The 16659-nt window shown below is 42.3% G+C and overlaps 1 protein-coding gene across 4 annotated transcripts in view; it reads left to right on the top strand.

The window, feature by feature from the left end:
- PLEKHA5 (pleckstrin homology domain containing A5) overlaps positions 1-16659 on the top strand; it is a 204369-nt gene that overhangs the window by 76977 nt on the left and 110733 nt on the right. Inside the window, exon 1 of one of the 4 annotated variants that reach the window (XM_084877190.1) lies at positions 3703-3920. The exons of the other annotated variants lie outside the window; for them this stretch is intronic. The gene's annotated coding sequence lies outside the window, so the exon portion shown is untranslated. Of the gene's footprint in view, positions 1-3702; positions 3921-16659 lie in introns of those variants that run through there. 4 annotated transcript variants of the gene reach the window in all.

Here is a 16659-nt window from a genome sequence, read left to right as displayed (position 1 = left end):
CCCGTTAGCGATTATTGTCAGGTCCTTCTTCAGGACTCAGTCCCGCCGAGGCCTTTTGTGAGCGGGTTTTTGACCCCGGGATACTGTTAGAACCGTTTTCACCGGGGTTGTGGCAGCCAGGAGGTAAATGCATCAGCCTTTTTCATTCTGCCCTTGACCGTGGGGCCACGTCCTTGAAGTTTCCTCCCTGAGTTTCCTTCCTTAACATTACTCCTGGTGGTGATGCCCACACTCTCATCTCCCTTCTCAGGCCGTCTGGGTCTGTTCTCTCCCACAGGAGCGGGCATCCTCCATCACTTCCTCTGCTGCTGCTCTTCTTGTTGGCCCTGATTTTTTATTTTTTATTTTTTTTATTCCCAATGTGTATTTCCTTTGGCCTGCCGTGGATATTACCAGGCGACTGTCGGCTGCCTCGAGTCCGCCTGTCTGACGCCGAGCAGTCTCCTTTCCCGTCCCCGCTCCTTGTGCCGAACTCACGCCCCCCCTGCCTTTCACACCTGTGTTTTCTGGCCTGGTCAGTGACCTCACTGCACCCAGGTCATAGAAATAGGGTATACCTTAGTTCACTGATGTGTTTTCACATGTCCATTCATTCTTATCAGAGCAGCATTTGGGAACTGTTTTATCAGGTTTTGTCGGTAGAAAAGGGGGTAAGTAAGCAAGTAAATTAAAGAGTGAGTGATGCGAGATAAAGGTATTTTTAAAACAGGACCTCTAATTAAGATCAAAAGGATACAGGTAATTAATGAGACAACCTCAGTTTTAAATGAGAATGCTCTATTTGAGTGTGTGAGAGAGGGGGGATTCCGGTTAGAGAGCATTCAGCGATACGGAATTAGAAAAGGGACTTCTGTGCCAGTGTCCCTTTCGTATCTGCCTTTCCAAAGTGGCTGCCTCCGTTCTGCTGTCTGGCCATGACCCTCTTTACCATATGACCCGCTTATTGCCCAGGGTGTAACATGCCTCTTGCCATCTGCTTCCACATGCCATCCCAGATTGCTCAGCTTCCCTTCCCAGGCGCGACAGCCTCCACTCCCCAGCATTCCCTTACACCACCCGTGCCCCAAGTTCTCCGGTGCCCACACCAGCTCCCAGGTCCCCTGCTGCTCTCCTCCTCAGCCTCCCGCCTGCCTGCTTTCTCTTCCTTCCCTCCCCTTTCTGGTCCAGTTCCTCAGCCTGTAGGCATTTCAGAGAGCCCACCCCCTCACACACTGTCCTGGATTCCCCTGTCAGAATGTGCTCTCGCCAAAACCGGTTTGACTCAGCTGTAGAGCATCGGTCTGCGGACTGAAAGGTCCCAGGTTCAATTCCGGTCAAGGGCATGTACCTTGGTTGCTGGCACATCCCCAGTAGGGGGTGTGCAAGAGGCAACTGGTCGATGACTCTCATCGATGTTTCTAGCTCTATCTCTCTCCCTTCTTCTCTGTACAAAATCAATAAAATATATATATTTTAAAAATCAATTAAAAAAAAAAAATGTGCTCTCACTTCCCTCTGCACTCGGCCGCACGGAGGCACCGCTCTTTTGCCATGATATTCTTGTGTTAGTTACATGGACGCTTGCCTCTGAGCTCTTTTAAGAGATAATCCTCCTTGATTTTTTTTCTTTTTTCTTTTTCTTTTTACTTGTATTTTTTATTGTCTGAAGTTTTACATGTATCCCTTTTCTCTGATTGGCACAATCCCCCCCACACACACACTTCCCATCTCCAAGGACAAGCCCCCAGCGCCCCGGTGTCCGTGTCCATTGGTTATGCTAATAGGCACGCATACAAGTCTTTTGGTTGATCTCTAACCCCCTCTCCTCCTCTGCCATTTGTTTCTGGATCTAAATCCTCCTTGTTTTTCTTCCTCCTCTTGCACCATCTCATCTATAACAAGTTCTCCATACATGTTTATAGGTCAGAAAGTAGATTGTTTTCCAGTGAAGAACCTTTCTCATTCAGAGATTTAGAGCTTTTCTCGAGTACCCAGGTAACAGACTCTTTCTACAGAATCCTCGCCCTCACACATACAGTACACAAAACATGGTGCCTATTTGCACTTCATGGGACATTTATAGCTTTTGGTACTTGGTTTTTATTGTGTGCTCCCTCTTTCCTGGGCTTTTTTTTTTCTTTTCTTTTTTTTTTCTTCTTTAGAGCTAGAATGCTTATACCACATACAGAATCCACAGAACTTGCAGTTAGGCCTACCTAATACTCATCAATAAGAATGAGTTACATGGGTAGAATGTTAAAGAAAACAAACGTGTTGATAATTTTCTTTGAACTTAACTTTCTTTTTTCCTAGAAAGGTGTTGGAATTAAATATGGTTCTATAAATGGTTCTCTGTGGTTTTTGAAAAAAAAATTTCTTTAACATTTTCTTTTTTACAACCTCTAAACTTTTTAACGATCTTGTTCCATCATCTACAAGGGGCTTGATTTAGCTGCTGCTATGGGATTTGTCTCTTTTCTCTGCCTTCTTGCTTTCCCAGGCCTTCCACGTTAGTTTGAGGCTGGGGAGGAAGGGGTAGACAAGGCCACTGTTCATAAAATGAGACATTTGTGTGGGGCGTGGACAGGCAGTTTACAGCAGGGAAGTGATAGAAGTAGCCAGGAAGGGCTGTTAGAGAGGAAAACCTTGCCTTAGTAGAATGTGGGCCGGTTTAAAGACGCATCAGCCCCACTCCTGCAGTGGTTTGCTGTCTCAGGCTTGGTGTGTTGAGTGTATGAACACTTCCTGCTTTTGATTGTCTGCTCCAGGTGAAAATGGGAAGTGGATTTGTAAGAGTTGTCTGGTGGTTTTGGTGGGGCTCTGTCTGCTGTGCTAGATTTCTATATCGGGAACATTGAAATGCTCACAGAGCAGAGGATAAGCTTGTTGACCATATCTCCAGTGTTGGCAGTGACTTACCAGAAAAATTAGTTATTTGAGCACTTAAACATACACATGTAAACTGTTTGGTTGAGACACACACACACACACACACACACACACACAGAAAGAGAGAGAGAGAGAGAGAGAGAGAGAGAGGGAGGGAGGGAGGGAGGGAGAGAGGTGTGTATGTGGTGTTGTAAAGATTGTTTTTGCAAAATGCAAAAAAAAAAAAAACAACTTTTTATTTATTCCTGTTTATAGCTTTAGCCACATTTGGGTGAGGTTGGTTGTTATATAAGCATATAATTTCCTATTGCTATAGTTTAAAGATAGCAAATATTTACTGATATTTACTAACATTTTTTACTAACCATTTTTACTAAATGTTTACTGATATTTACTAGTATTTCCCAAGGAGAAATTAAAATACTGCTAGATAGTTTGCAGATTGTTTTATTTGCTGAATAGGTAGGAGGACAGGACAAGGGGTTACAAATGAAATACGAATGGCTTATAGTTTGCTTTATCTTTCAGTGGTCAGGTTTACTTTTGGGGATCACATCTTGGCTATCCTGAAGTTTCCTGTTCGTGTGCCAGCACTTTTTTGGAATACTTCTGTTGACACAGTGAAATATTGAAACCTAAGGATCTATTTTAATAAAAGTGTAGGACTAATCATTTCCAGGCACACCAAGTTAAAAGAACCACAGAAATCAGGAAGTTAAAAAACAAATCAGTTTTCCCTTGGTGGCTCTGTGTGGTTTACTGCCGTTACGGACCTTCTATTGCATTTGCAGCTCCCTGGGTGTGTCTGGGAAGTAGGCCATCTCGTGCCGAGACGCAGTACCAAGTCCTTTAAATTAGGTACTGAGCATGCTCATACTTTGGGAGTACTTGTGGAGACTGCAGTGTGGTTCGGTGTTATTTTGGGGAGAGAGCAGAAGAGAGGCCGCGGTGTGCCCTCTTGTCATCATTCTGTTAGAGGGCGTGTAATCGGTCTCGGAAACCAGAAGCCGAAGGTGAAAAGAAGAAAGCAGGTCTGAGCAGAAGGCTGCTGGGTGAGTTGATGAGCTGTTTTGTTCTACTTTTACCATCCTTAGCAAGGCTGTGTGTGTCTTTCCTTGGATCTGCCGCTTGTTTTATGCTGAGCTGAAGCTTTATGTAGCCAGTAAGTTGGCTGAGACGAGGAGAAAATTGTCTCTGCAGCCCAGCTTTCTTTTGAAACATTTTCAGTGCATTTGTACATTTCTGAAGTGACAAGTTCATAAATTGCTATGCCTGCCGCCTCCTTCGTGTTCCTCACAAATTTCATTTGCTCACGGCTGCTGAATAATGCTGGCAGAATTGCGTGCCGAGGGAGCTCAGGATTTGTCGGTTTGGACAGTCTAACATTTTTGTTCTTGTGTTTTAATGAAATTATAATGTTTGCTTTTGCATTTCTTTACTCAATCTAAAAAGTGGCAGTGGTTTTAAGTCCCACTCAGTTCTAAGAGCAAGAATTCTTTAAAGAAAGTGAGAAGGGTATACTTGTAGTAATAGCTATATATTATTCAAACGGTAGCTCAAAAATACATTGGTTTTGTAATATAATTGGTCATTTAAAATACTCTAAAATAAAATGAGATTGACAGCGTATTTGTAAAATGTTACAATTATTCAGCATTCGTATTTATATTTTGTTCTATCTTTAGAGATTGAATTAGCTTCAGAAGTGTTTAGAGCTCAATAATAGTTTTGCTGTTTTGGGCTCTTACTCCCCTTGAGCTCATACTATGGTGATTACCGGGGAGATAATTTTATTTAAATGTCTTGTGATTATTTTCATTATCCAAAATGTTCATGTTCTTCCATGAAGTTAAAGTGAGGAGAGATCTTGTGTATTTCCCCCATATTGTATTCCCATAGTTTCAAGTGATATTTAAAATCTACATATCACAGTAACGAACATGATTTTTTAAATATATTTATAATACACAAACTTGGCAACCGAATCTTCGGGGTATCCTTTTGGAAATTAAAATTGCATACTCTGCTTGAGGTAAATCCTTGTGTTTTTGGAGATTTGAAGGAAGCAAAAATTATCATATTTATTTCCTTGGGGGGAAATAGTATTTGAAACAGGAAGTCGGGTAGGGAATTTGAGGTATAGGCGGTGCTTTATAGAGTTCTAGAAAAATTATGTAGAGGAGTGGGAGAAACAGGAAGATAATACTGAAAACTTGGTGCCTTCAAATGCCAGGCAATTATGTGGTGCTTTCCTGAAATATCTGCGTTTTGTGAACTTCCCCCTCCGTGCCATTTCCTGGGACTGGCACACGAGAAGGAAGTGGGTGTACACTCGGCTTGTATATCCGTGAAAAGCGAGGGTTAACAGTTGGAGATGAGAACTAGGTGATAACACTCAAGAAATCTGTTCCCTCTTCTAAATACTGACTCAACTCGTGTGACCTTGGGCAGCATGCACACTCGGTTTACTGCCGTTTTTTAATGTATTATTTTACCATGGCAATAGGTTTACTTAAGGTTTCTAAAGTAATAAGATTGTTTCTTGGACTTTTGCAAAGATTTATGAGGTGCCATAAGTTATTCACAGATAGCTGCTGGGGGGGGGGGGGGAGATATAAGTATTGCTTTTACAGAATCTTATCAACTGATTTCTTATTTTTAATTGAAAATTTTTAAATGTGTAGGTCCTCTGTGGTCTTTAAAACTAATTTAGCAGAAATACATATTTCATGTATAGTATGTAATTAAAGTATGACAGTTTTTTTTTAATTACCCCAATCTCTCCCCCCCCCCCATATTTATTGTAAACTGAGGGTAATAATGACATTTTCATGGAATAGGAAGCTGTATAGCTTAAAGTCTCCCTGATATCTTAACAATTGGAGCTTTTAAGGGCAAAAATCATGAGTAAGGGATCAGGGTCATGAGCTCTGTTTGATTGGTCAATTCCTATGCAAGCTTTAGCAATCTTATTTATTCAGCTTCTGGCAGCATTCTTTTCAGGTCTATATGACTATGGCGAGGTGGTCTCTCGTTAAAAGGCTGCATTCTTCTGTTATCTTAAGCAGAGTATACCTTCTGAAACTTGCTTTACAGGCATGCCCTCATGTAAACCCTTGTTACATAACATTCCAGTTGGACCTATGACTTTATTATTTTTTTAATATAATAAATCTTTATTCATATTATTACAGGTGTTCCTCTTTTTTCCCCCCCATAGCTCCCCTCCACCTGATTCCCCACCCCACCCTATGCCCTTACCCCCTGCCACTATCTTTATCCATAGGTGTAAGATTTTTGTCCAATCTCTTCCCGCACCCCTCAGACTCCCTTCCCCCTGAGAATTGTCACTCCACTCCCTTTCTATGTCCCTGATTCTATTATATTCACCAGTCCATTCTGTTCTTCAGATTTTTTATTCACTTGATTTTTAGATTCACTTGTTGGTAGGTATGTATTTGATGTCTTTTTGTTGTTCATAGTTTTTACCTTTACCTTTTTCTTCTTCCTCTTTTTAAAGAATACCCTTCAGCATTTCATATAATCCTGGTTTGGTGGTGATGAACTCTTTTAGCTTTTTCCTGTCTGTGAAGCTCTTTATCTGACCTTCAATTCTGAATGATAGCTTTGCTGGGTAGAGTAATCTTGGTTGTAGGTTCTTGCTGTTCATCACTTTGAATATTTCTTGCCACTCCCTTCTGGCCTGCATAGTTTCTGTTGAGAAATCAGCTGACAGTCATATGGGTACTCCCTTATAGGTAACTAACTGTTTTTCAAATTCGTTCCAGTACACTTCCTGTGAAACTAGATTTTTTTTTTTACAAATTCAAGGTCAGTTAGCTAACTCTAAAAACAAACAAACAAACAAACAAAAAACTACTTAATTTTAATATGAGACCTCAGGGGTATAAATGGTTTAACATAGGTATCTCAAAAGTATATGCAAGGTTTCCCCCTTATTCATGGGGAATATGTTCCATGGATGCTGGAAACCATGGATAGTACGAAATCTCATTTTAACTATCTTACCCATACACACCTATGATTAACTTATAAATTTGGCACCTTAAGAGATCAGCAACAATAACTAGTAATAAAATAGAACAGTTTCAGCAACATACTTTAATAACAGTTACGTGAATGTAGTCTTTTCTCTCTAAATATCTTATTTACTATTCTCACTCCTTTTCACTGAGAGAGGCACTTTGCTGCCTCTTTCTGACATATGCCAGCCTCGCTGCTCTTGTGCTTTGGGTTATTGTTAGGTAACAATAAGGGTTACTTGAACACAAGCACTGTGACACCTGGGCGGGCAATTCTGATAGCTTGTCTATTATCCAGCACACATCTTTGGGTTATTTTCCCCCAACTCAGATGAACTATGATGGAATTCCATCCCCACCCATCTGACAGGAAGTATATTTTGAATATAAGCAAAATGTTTCCTTAAGGCTATACTTTTTTCCCCCCTTAAGATTAAATTTCTGAAATTACGCTTTAAATCAATGAGAAGCTATGATTTGTCTACTAGAAGTGATTTGATAAGTATTTCAGAAACACATCTTTCCTTTGAGGACAAGTCGCTATGGCAAGAAAGGGAGAGAATTGTAGCAGAACCAGGACTTAAACCCAGATCTGTGTGATTCCTAAATTCTTATTCTCAAATCCGAAGAACTCTTGCGTGTTGTTAATATTTTATTCGCTGTGCTAGATTCTGGTGAGCCTCAGACAGCTTTTAATCCAGCCAGTAAGAGGGGAACGTGGCCTAAAAAGAGGTGATTTCTGTTAAGTAATTAAATATACAGGGGAACACGTACCAAGTCCAGACCCAGGTGCCTAAACCTCCAAAGAAGGGTGGCGTGCCTCTGGGGCATGCTGAGGACAAGGAGAGAAGTGTGCAGAGTGAGGGGGCACCGAGGGGAAGCAGTAGGAGCCCAGCGTGTGGGCGGCTTCCCGGAGCAGATGATGTCTGCGTTGGGTTTGGGAGGATGACTAAGAATTCGCTAAGCAGGGGTGGGTAGCACTCCACACCGGGAACAGTGAGACCTAAGGCTTAGAGATCTCTCCAAGGAACAGTTGCTGAAGTGCTGCTTGGGGACAGGGGGCTTAGGCAGATCAGAGTAGCATTGGTTCTGACCCCTCACCACATTTGGATTATATTTGAGATGAGGAATTTAGGGTATAAACAGGTTTAACTGGGAGTAAATAGGTTTGGGTGTTTTGAATCTTCAATATGGATAGGATATTCCTTTTGTTGAGACAGCAGAAATTAGATCTTTAGGTTCCTGCAGAGCAAGAAAAAAATATTAGGGCCAGATGCAGATTAGAATGTATAGATGTGATTAAAACACCAGTATCGTTGTTGAATAATAACAGGAGTCACTGAATGAGGAGTGAATTAAATTAAGCATAGTGGGTGTAAATAGCATCGAAGATAGAACCTTAAAGAAAACCCAGTGTCTAGGTGATGGGCAGAGGAAACCTAGAAGAAATGGTTAGCATCAGAACACCAGAGTGAGATTAGGAAAACCCAGAGAGAGGAGCATAACTGTCCATACACATCAGTCCTGTGAGATGAGGACTGAGACTCATCCTTTGACTTCTGTCCATTGGGATGACATCAGTGACCCTGACTGGGGAGTGTGGAGAATAGAATTTCACAGTGAGTGGAGGGGTGATGGGGGTGTGAGGGAATGGAGTACCACCAACCAGTGGGAGCTAGTCTTTGGACCAAGAAATGAATTGACAAGATGCATCCAAGAAGGGGAAGAACTAAAAAATTTTTTCAACTGGTAAGTAGAAGCTCAGTACAGCGGAGATTACAAGAAAGGAAGAACCAATTGTTAGAACAAGATCCCAGGGAAACTGGGAAGGCAGATCAGAGAATGGAGGGCAGGCATCTCAACTTCTAAAGACTTGAAGGAAGAAATAAGAATGGGCTTAACTTCTGTTAAGATTTGAGCTGTAGGGCAACAAAAGTTTCTTTTGGGGCACTGGAGGATTAGGTAGGTTAAAATGTTTTAGAGCAGCTGCCAAAGGGAGAATGAAAGCAAATTTATTTATTTTTTTTTAAATATATTTTATTGATTTTGTACAGAGAGGAAGGGAGAGAGATAGAGAGTTAGAAACATCAATGAGAGAGAGTCATCAATCAGCTGCCTCTTGCACACCCCCTACAGGGGATATGCCTACAACCAAGGTACATGCCCTTGACCGGAATCGAACCTAGGACCCTTCAGTCCCCAAGCCTACGCTTTATCCATTGAGCCAAACCGGTTTCAAAGCAAATTTAAAAGTTGCCTGGCAAGTGGTATGAAGAACTCATCTGAAACTGAAAACCAGGAATTGTTTATGACATCAGTCTGCAGGGGTAGATGCTGGCTTTCATACTACTTCTTCTTTTCTCTTTTGTCTTCCAGAATTTATTTGCTTACTAGAAACTATTTCTTCTCTTGCAATACTTGGAATCCTTGTCAGTTTAAGCTTGTTTAGGTTAGTCAGAAATTTTTTGTGTGAAATATAAAACTATGTTATGAATTATAGATAATACAGAAGCTATTACAGAATCCAGATATTGAGTAACTTTATTGTTTATTGCTCTCTCACATGCAGAGTTGGCTGGGGTAATAGGGACTCTGATATCTCAACAACTGAAATTTTAGCCACATGTGTGGGTTGCTCATAAGGAGTTAAGATAACTTTACATTTAAAAATTTTGAAAGTATTTTTGTATTTGAAACCATATATCCATATTCTTGGGGGGGGGGGGTCGTAAATCATATAAAGGACTAATCCTAATCCCTGAGACCCACTCTAAAATTTATTTAGCAATTTTAAAGAACTCAAATTATCTTAACAAACTGAAAGAACTCTGTTCTGACCAAATTTACTGAAGAGCCAAGTTCACCTAGTAGATCTCATTTTAGCTCACAGTGTTGGGTTGGGTTTCTGTCTTAAATTTGTATCTCCGAAGATAAAATGATAATTTTAACAGTTAGTCCCCATCTTTTATGTAAGTAAGATATACTCGAAAGGTTTTTTATAGAAATCTCAGCAAAAGGTAAAGCAAAATGATCTACTACTCTAAGCCAGTATATATTTTTTAAATCCTCACCTGAGGATATTTTTTCCATTGATATTTTTTTCTCTTTAGAGAGACTGGCATGGGGGGCAGGGTAGACATGGATGTGAGAGAGAGACACATCTATTGGTAGCCTCCTGCTCGCACCTCGACAGTGCGAGGATCAAACCTGCGACCAAGGCACGAGCCCTTGGCCAGGAATCAAACCCGTGACCCTTTGATCCACAGGCCGACACTCTAACCACTGAGCAGAATTGGCTAGGGCCAGTAGTCTATTTTTTTTTTTAATATATATTTTATTGATTTTTTTTTTTTTACAGAGAGGAAGGGAGAGGGATAGAGAGTTAGAAACATCGATGAGAGAGAACATCGATCAGCTGCCTCTTGCACACCCCTTACTGGGGATGTGCCCGCAACCAAGGTACATGCCCTTGACCAGAATCGAACCTGGGACCTTTCAGTCCACAGGCCGACGCTCTATCCACTGAGCCAAACCGGTTTCAGCAGTAGTCTATTTTTTATTGTAGCCCAACCTATCTCAAAAAAGAGATGGGCCCTCACTGGTTTGGCTCAGTGGGTAGAGCATCGGCCTACGGACTAAAGGGTCCCGGGTTCTATTCTGGTCAAGGGCACATGCCTAGATTTCCAACTCAATCCCCAATAGGGGGTGTGCGGGAGGCAGCCGATCAGTATTCTCATCATTGATGTTTCTCTCTCTCTCTCCCTCTACCTTTCTGTCTGAAATCAGTAAAAATACATTTTTTTAAAAAAGAGAGAGATGGGATTTGTGTGAGTTTTCCAATCACTTGTACAATAAATACTCTATCGTGTGCTCCATAAACATCTACTCCATAACAAGCCCTGTTCTAAAACACCGGAGAGATGATGGTAAACGAGAGAATAAGGCATCTGGAATACAGTGTACTCCTGGCAAGGGAGAGAAAGCTTGACTGACGTGGTAGATTGCCCCGAGTTGCAGAGTATGGAATGGCTCCCCGCGTACAGGATGAACTACTAGTACATGATACGTAAAGAGGCTGGCGTAGGCACGTTAGTGCTCAGACGTTTTAGTTGTGCTGGTTGGTGCTGTTGCTGTCATACCTATTGCAGAAAAAGGTGGGGACTGAGATCAGCATCTTGGAGAAATGCCTGTGCTTAAGGGACATGAGTAACGGTGCAGCTCATGAGGAAAGTCAGAAAATTAATGCAGAGAGCCGGGGTCTGAACTCAGGAGCGTTCCGTGCTGTGGAAGCCAAGGATGTAAAGATTTCCCGTTGTCAAAAGCTGGGTAGACATGGAAGGGATGAGAAAGAAGCAGACCATGGATGTAGCAATTACGAGACTATCGATTGCCCTTCAGGGAAGCAGTTTTAGTGGCATGAGTGGTGCAGGCTTCTGGAGAGGTTTGGCAGGTGTAGAAAGATGCAAGAACTGAGTGCTTTTTACATTGGAAATAAAAAGTTGGGAATACCAGTGATTTGAAAAAATAATAATAACCAAATATTTATTCTATTTGTCAAGAATACTACGGGATAAGGATTTGAATATTATACCCCAAAACATGTTTTTTTCTCATTTGGGAAAGGAACCTTAATTTTTAAAATTAAATACATGTGTCATATAACATTGTGGAAGTTTAAGGTGTACTTGCATAATTGGTTTTGGTAGTTATGAAAGGGAGGAGTCATTTAAAAATAGGGACAGTAGAAACACTTTTATTTCTGGTTGGGTCAAACACACTGTAAAATAGCAGTAAATACGTACACTTGCTAAAGGTTTTTCTTCTGAAAATAACTCACACAAGGAGAAAGTGAAAAAAGCTCTTTAGCTGATTTTTTTATCCTCGGTTGAATGCTTCTTTCACATCGACTCCTTGAAGGCAGTTATAATTCCTATTGAAAATAGAGAAGTTAATTCCCTTTAAATTGTTATTAGCCACATCTCCAAATGAAATGGCCAATGGCACTTGAGAAAGCATCTCAGTTAACTAGCTTGCAATCTGTATCATTAAGCTTGACTGAAGTATGAAAATGAACACGATATTTGCCAAAGCCCTGATAGTCTAGGGCAGCTGTTGCCCTTTACATGGCCCATATTTTAAATAGGACAACCCTAAAGCCAGCATGTGATCAGAATTTATAATGAGCATGTTAGAAGCTCTGTGGTACACTGTTTCTATGTATGTACCTTAATTTCTTTCATCATTTCTCCATAAGTTGGCATTTGGGTTGTTCAGTTTTATGTGCTGCTTTTCAAGGGAGAAAAAGCCAGACTCAAGGACTTTGCTATTGGTTCCACTTTTGTTGAGTTGGATGGTGTCAATTTATTCTCTTTTAAGTTTTGTAAATCTGAACACCCACACACACACAAAAAACAAACAAACAAACAAAAAAAACTATACTGCCCTCATTAAAAATACCTTTACTCAACAGTAAGGAAACAAGCAACCCAATTAAAATGATGAGCAAGCCCTAGCTGGTTTTGCTCAGCGGATAGAGCATGGGCCTATGGACTGAAGGGTCCCAGGTTCGATTCCGGTCAAGGGCACATGCCCATATTGTGGGCTCAATCCCCAGGGTGGGGCGTGCAGGAGGCAGCTGATCAATGCTTCTCTCTCATCATTGGTGTTTCTATCTCTCCCTCTTCCTTCCTCTCTGAAGGAAATCAATAAAAATATTTTTAAAAAATAAAAAATAAAATGATGAGCAAAAGATTTAGTCAGACACCTCACCCAAGAAAATATACCGATGGCTGATAAGCATGTTAAAGGATGCTCAGCGTATTTATCATTGCAAACTACAAATTAACAATGAAATACCGCTACACACACTGGAATGGCTAAATCCAAACAACTGACCATGCCGTTTGCTGGCAATATTGTGGAGCAACGAGAACCCACACTCATTGCTGGTGGGAAGACAAAGTTGGTAGATCACTTGGCAGCCTCTTATAAAGCTAAGCAGAGTTTTCCCGTACCATCCTGCAGTCAGGATCCCTGGGATGTACCTGAATGAGCTGACAACTTACATCCACACAGAAACCTGCCCATGAATGTCTACAGCAGCTTCATTCACAATGGCCAGAACTAGAAGCAGCCCAGATGCTGTCCTTTCCTAGGCGGCTGGATAAACAATCAGTGGCATATCCATAAAAGGAATATTACTCAGCAGGAGAAAAAAAATGGCCAGGCCACACAGAAATACAGGCGGGTTTTAAATGCACGTTGCTAAATGAAAGAAGCCAGCCTAAAAAGTCCACCTTGTGTAGGATTCCCACAAACATCTGGAATAGCAAAATGATAGAGATAGTAAAAGGCTCAGGGTTTGGGGGGAAGGGAAGAAGGGTTGAACAGTGAAGCACAGGGGACGTTAGGGTGCTGAAACTGTATTTGTGGTTACATGACACTACATGTTTGTCAAAATCCAGTGAACTCTACAGCAAAAAGAGTGAAACCCCTATGCAAATTTTTAAAAAATCATTTAGGGCCCATCCAGTGTGGCTCAGTTGTTGAGCATCAGCCCATGAACCAAGAGGTCACTGGTTCAGTTCCCAGTCAGAGCACATGCTTGGGTTTCAGGCGCTTGATCCCCAGCAGGGGGTGTGCAGAGATGGTATTTCTCTCTCATGGATATCTATCTCACTATCCCTCTCTCTTTCTAAAAAATCAATAAATATATATATTTTTTAATAAAATTAAAAAATCATTTAGGAAATCGAGGGATCCTGGGGTGGAATTCAGACTGTGACAAAGGACTCTCCTACAGATCTATGGTACTGCCTTTCGTGAAGACATGGGCAGCATGGCACTGACCCGAGTAACTTTGGAAATTCACTAAATTCAGCCTAAAGGCATTGTCCATCAACACTTGGGTAAAAAGCAGGGAACCTCTGAGAAACCGTCACCGCCAAGAAGTGTCCTAGCCTAATTTTGATTCCTGCATCTGAAATGTTGCTGAGGGCCTTCCCCCCACAGCCATCGGTAAGCGTGTACCTGCCTTTTCTCCTCTGGGGTTTTACTCTAAGCTATTGACATGCTATGCCTCTGACACATGAGAGTGCACAGGTAATACAAATGATACCACCACTGCCACCATTGACATGCTATGCCTCTGACACATGAGAGTGCACAGGTAATACAAATGATACCACCACTGCCATCTGGTGGACAGTGATCGTAAAATGCGACACGATGGGAGAAGCCTCCCCATTTCAGAGCTGTTCAGTGTTGTTTAAAAGTTGCTTCTGAGAAGAAATGAAACTGGATACACTCCAAGCCTGTTGTTCTGACTGGGAGGTGGTATACTACTACTTTTGCACACCAACAACTCATCTGAGACTCAGTCTGCAGCCATAATAGTTTATTAAATCGAAGATTTAACTTGGCATGTTTCAAAGCAAGGTCACTGGTTGTATGGAATGATTCCTGGGTATGTTGGAAGCTGAGGTAAGCCCGTTTGGGCCTTCATCTTTGTGACCCCTATTTTCCTTCCACACACCCCTGCTACCAGTTAGCATGAAAGCAAGTCCAAGACTGAATTCTGCCACACACACACACACACACACACACAGCTGTTAGTAAGTGGGTACAGAAACAGTCCTTTAACCTATTTCTGTAAGAATAGAAAAGTCCCTCCCTGCTTTGTGTCTTTTTTAAGCAATCCTAGTAAGCACCTTATATGAAATATTCTGACAGGGAGATCAGCTAGAGTAATAGATTCAGGCAGCAGAATCCTCACTGAGAAGAACAAAGAACCAAACGAAATTCTATTCCAAGCCGCTATTCCAAAGGTGTGTTTGGCTGCTGGGGTAGCCGAATTTTGGTTTTCTATTTATGCAAGGGCCTTCTAGCCATCCACAGACTTTGAATTCCCCTCATCCTACCATACGCAAATTAACCATCACTCTGTTCAAGCCACACCCACCAGCCAATCAGAGCGGGTATGCAAATTAACCCCAACCAAGATGGCTGCGGCACAGAGAGCAGTTGAGAGGCTTGGGTTTCCCCAGCAATGGAGGAAGCCATGCTTTCCACACGCCCTGGCCAGCCTAGGCCTCCACTCAAGGATACAAAGTTTCAATTATAGAAGATAAATCCCAAGAAAAATGGCGGCAGCCAAGGAGCTGGAGAGAACAGGCTAAGGTTGCCCCTGGCAGCAGAGGAAGCAAAGCTTTCCACCTGCTCAGGCCTGCCAAGGCCTCCACTTAAGGTTACACAGTTTCAATTGTAGAAGATAAACAAATCCCAGATACCAGGGTCTCCATTTGGGTTGCCAGGGGGTGTGGCCGGCCTGAAAACTACCAGGGGCCCCTCGTTCAGGCCACCCCACAACCCAAGGGAACCCCAACTCTGATCCGGGACACCCTTCAGGGCAAACCAGCTGCCCCCCCCCCCCCCCCCATGCACCAGGCCTCTATCTTATCTAATAAAAGTGTAATATGCAGATTGACCATCATTCCAACACACAAGATGGCTGCCCCCATGTGGTCAAAGATCCTGCCCCCATGTGGACACAAGATGGCCAACAGGGGAAGGCAGTTGGGGGCAATCAACCCTGCAGGGGAGGGCAGTTAGGGGTGGCCAGGCTGGCAAAGGAGGGAAGTTGGGGGCAATCAGGCTGGCAGGGGAGCAGTTAGGCATCAATCAGGCTGGCATGGGAATGGTTAGGGGATGATCAGGCTGCCAGGCAGAAGTGGTTAGGGGAAATCAGGAAGGCAGGCAGGCAGGCAGGCAGGCGAGCAGTTGGGAGCCAGCAGTCCTGGATTGTGAGAGGGATCCCAGATTGGAGAGGGTGCAGGCTGGGCTGAGGGACACCACCCCCCCCCCCCCCCCACACACACACACACCCCATACACTAATTTTGTGAACCATGCCTCTAGTTTCAACATAAAACAATATTTCCAATGTCCTTGAAGCTAATGAGCCTCTGATACAGTCGTGTGATGATCTTAGTTGCCCTGAATGGGGATAGCTGATAAGGTATTTAATATATTAACCAACTAACTCACTCCACTCCTTATAGTGAGGATTTTAACGTTACTGACAGTATAACCAGGTCGTATATGAATAAAATTTTCTCATTTTAATGTTTATGATAAGTTAGAAAAATATAGCTAGAAGATAAAAACTGGGATCTTATAAGGAATTTGTTGCAGATAAACTTAAATGCTATTCAGTTTTAGAGAGTTTTATATAATTTTCCTAAATAAATGATGTGGAATTACAGGCAGTTTATCTCAGTGACTGTTTCCACTTAAACCATTTTTGGGAATTATCAGCCAGTGTTCTAATATAGTAAAATTAACATGGTTATACTTCAAAGGCATGTGACTTCAAATACATGTGTACATTTTAAAAGAATTGGTGTCATTAACTAATGAAATATCTATGCCTCATATTTTATAAATGTACTAGAGGCCCGATGCATGAAATTCATGCAAGGGTAGGCCTTCGGGCCCTGGCTGCCTCGTGGCCCCGCCCCCCTCCCACACCCCCCAGATCGATCAGCACCACCCCCACCCCCATTGATTGCCCCACTGGCTGGTAGCCCGAGCCTCCCTCGGCAGGGTGATTGTGGGGCGATGGCAGGCCCCCCAACCAATAGCATCGCACCCTCCTTGGCTGGCCCCGTGCCAGCGCATGGTTGTCTGGGAGGTCATTCTGTTCAGTCGTTGGGTTGATTTGCATATTATGCTTTTATTATTATAGGTTG

This window comes from Pipistrellus hanaki, assembly GCF_964339955.1.
Source record: "Pipistrellus hanaki genome assembly, chromosome: 3".
NCBI classification, from domain to species: Eukaryota; Metazoa; Chordata; class Mammalia; order Chiroptera; family Vespertilionidae; genus Pipistrellus; species Pipistrellus hanaki.
This window is presented reverse-complemented; position numbering and strand designations above follow the sequence as displayed.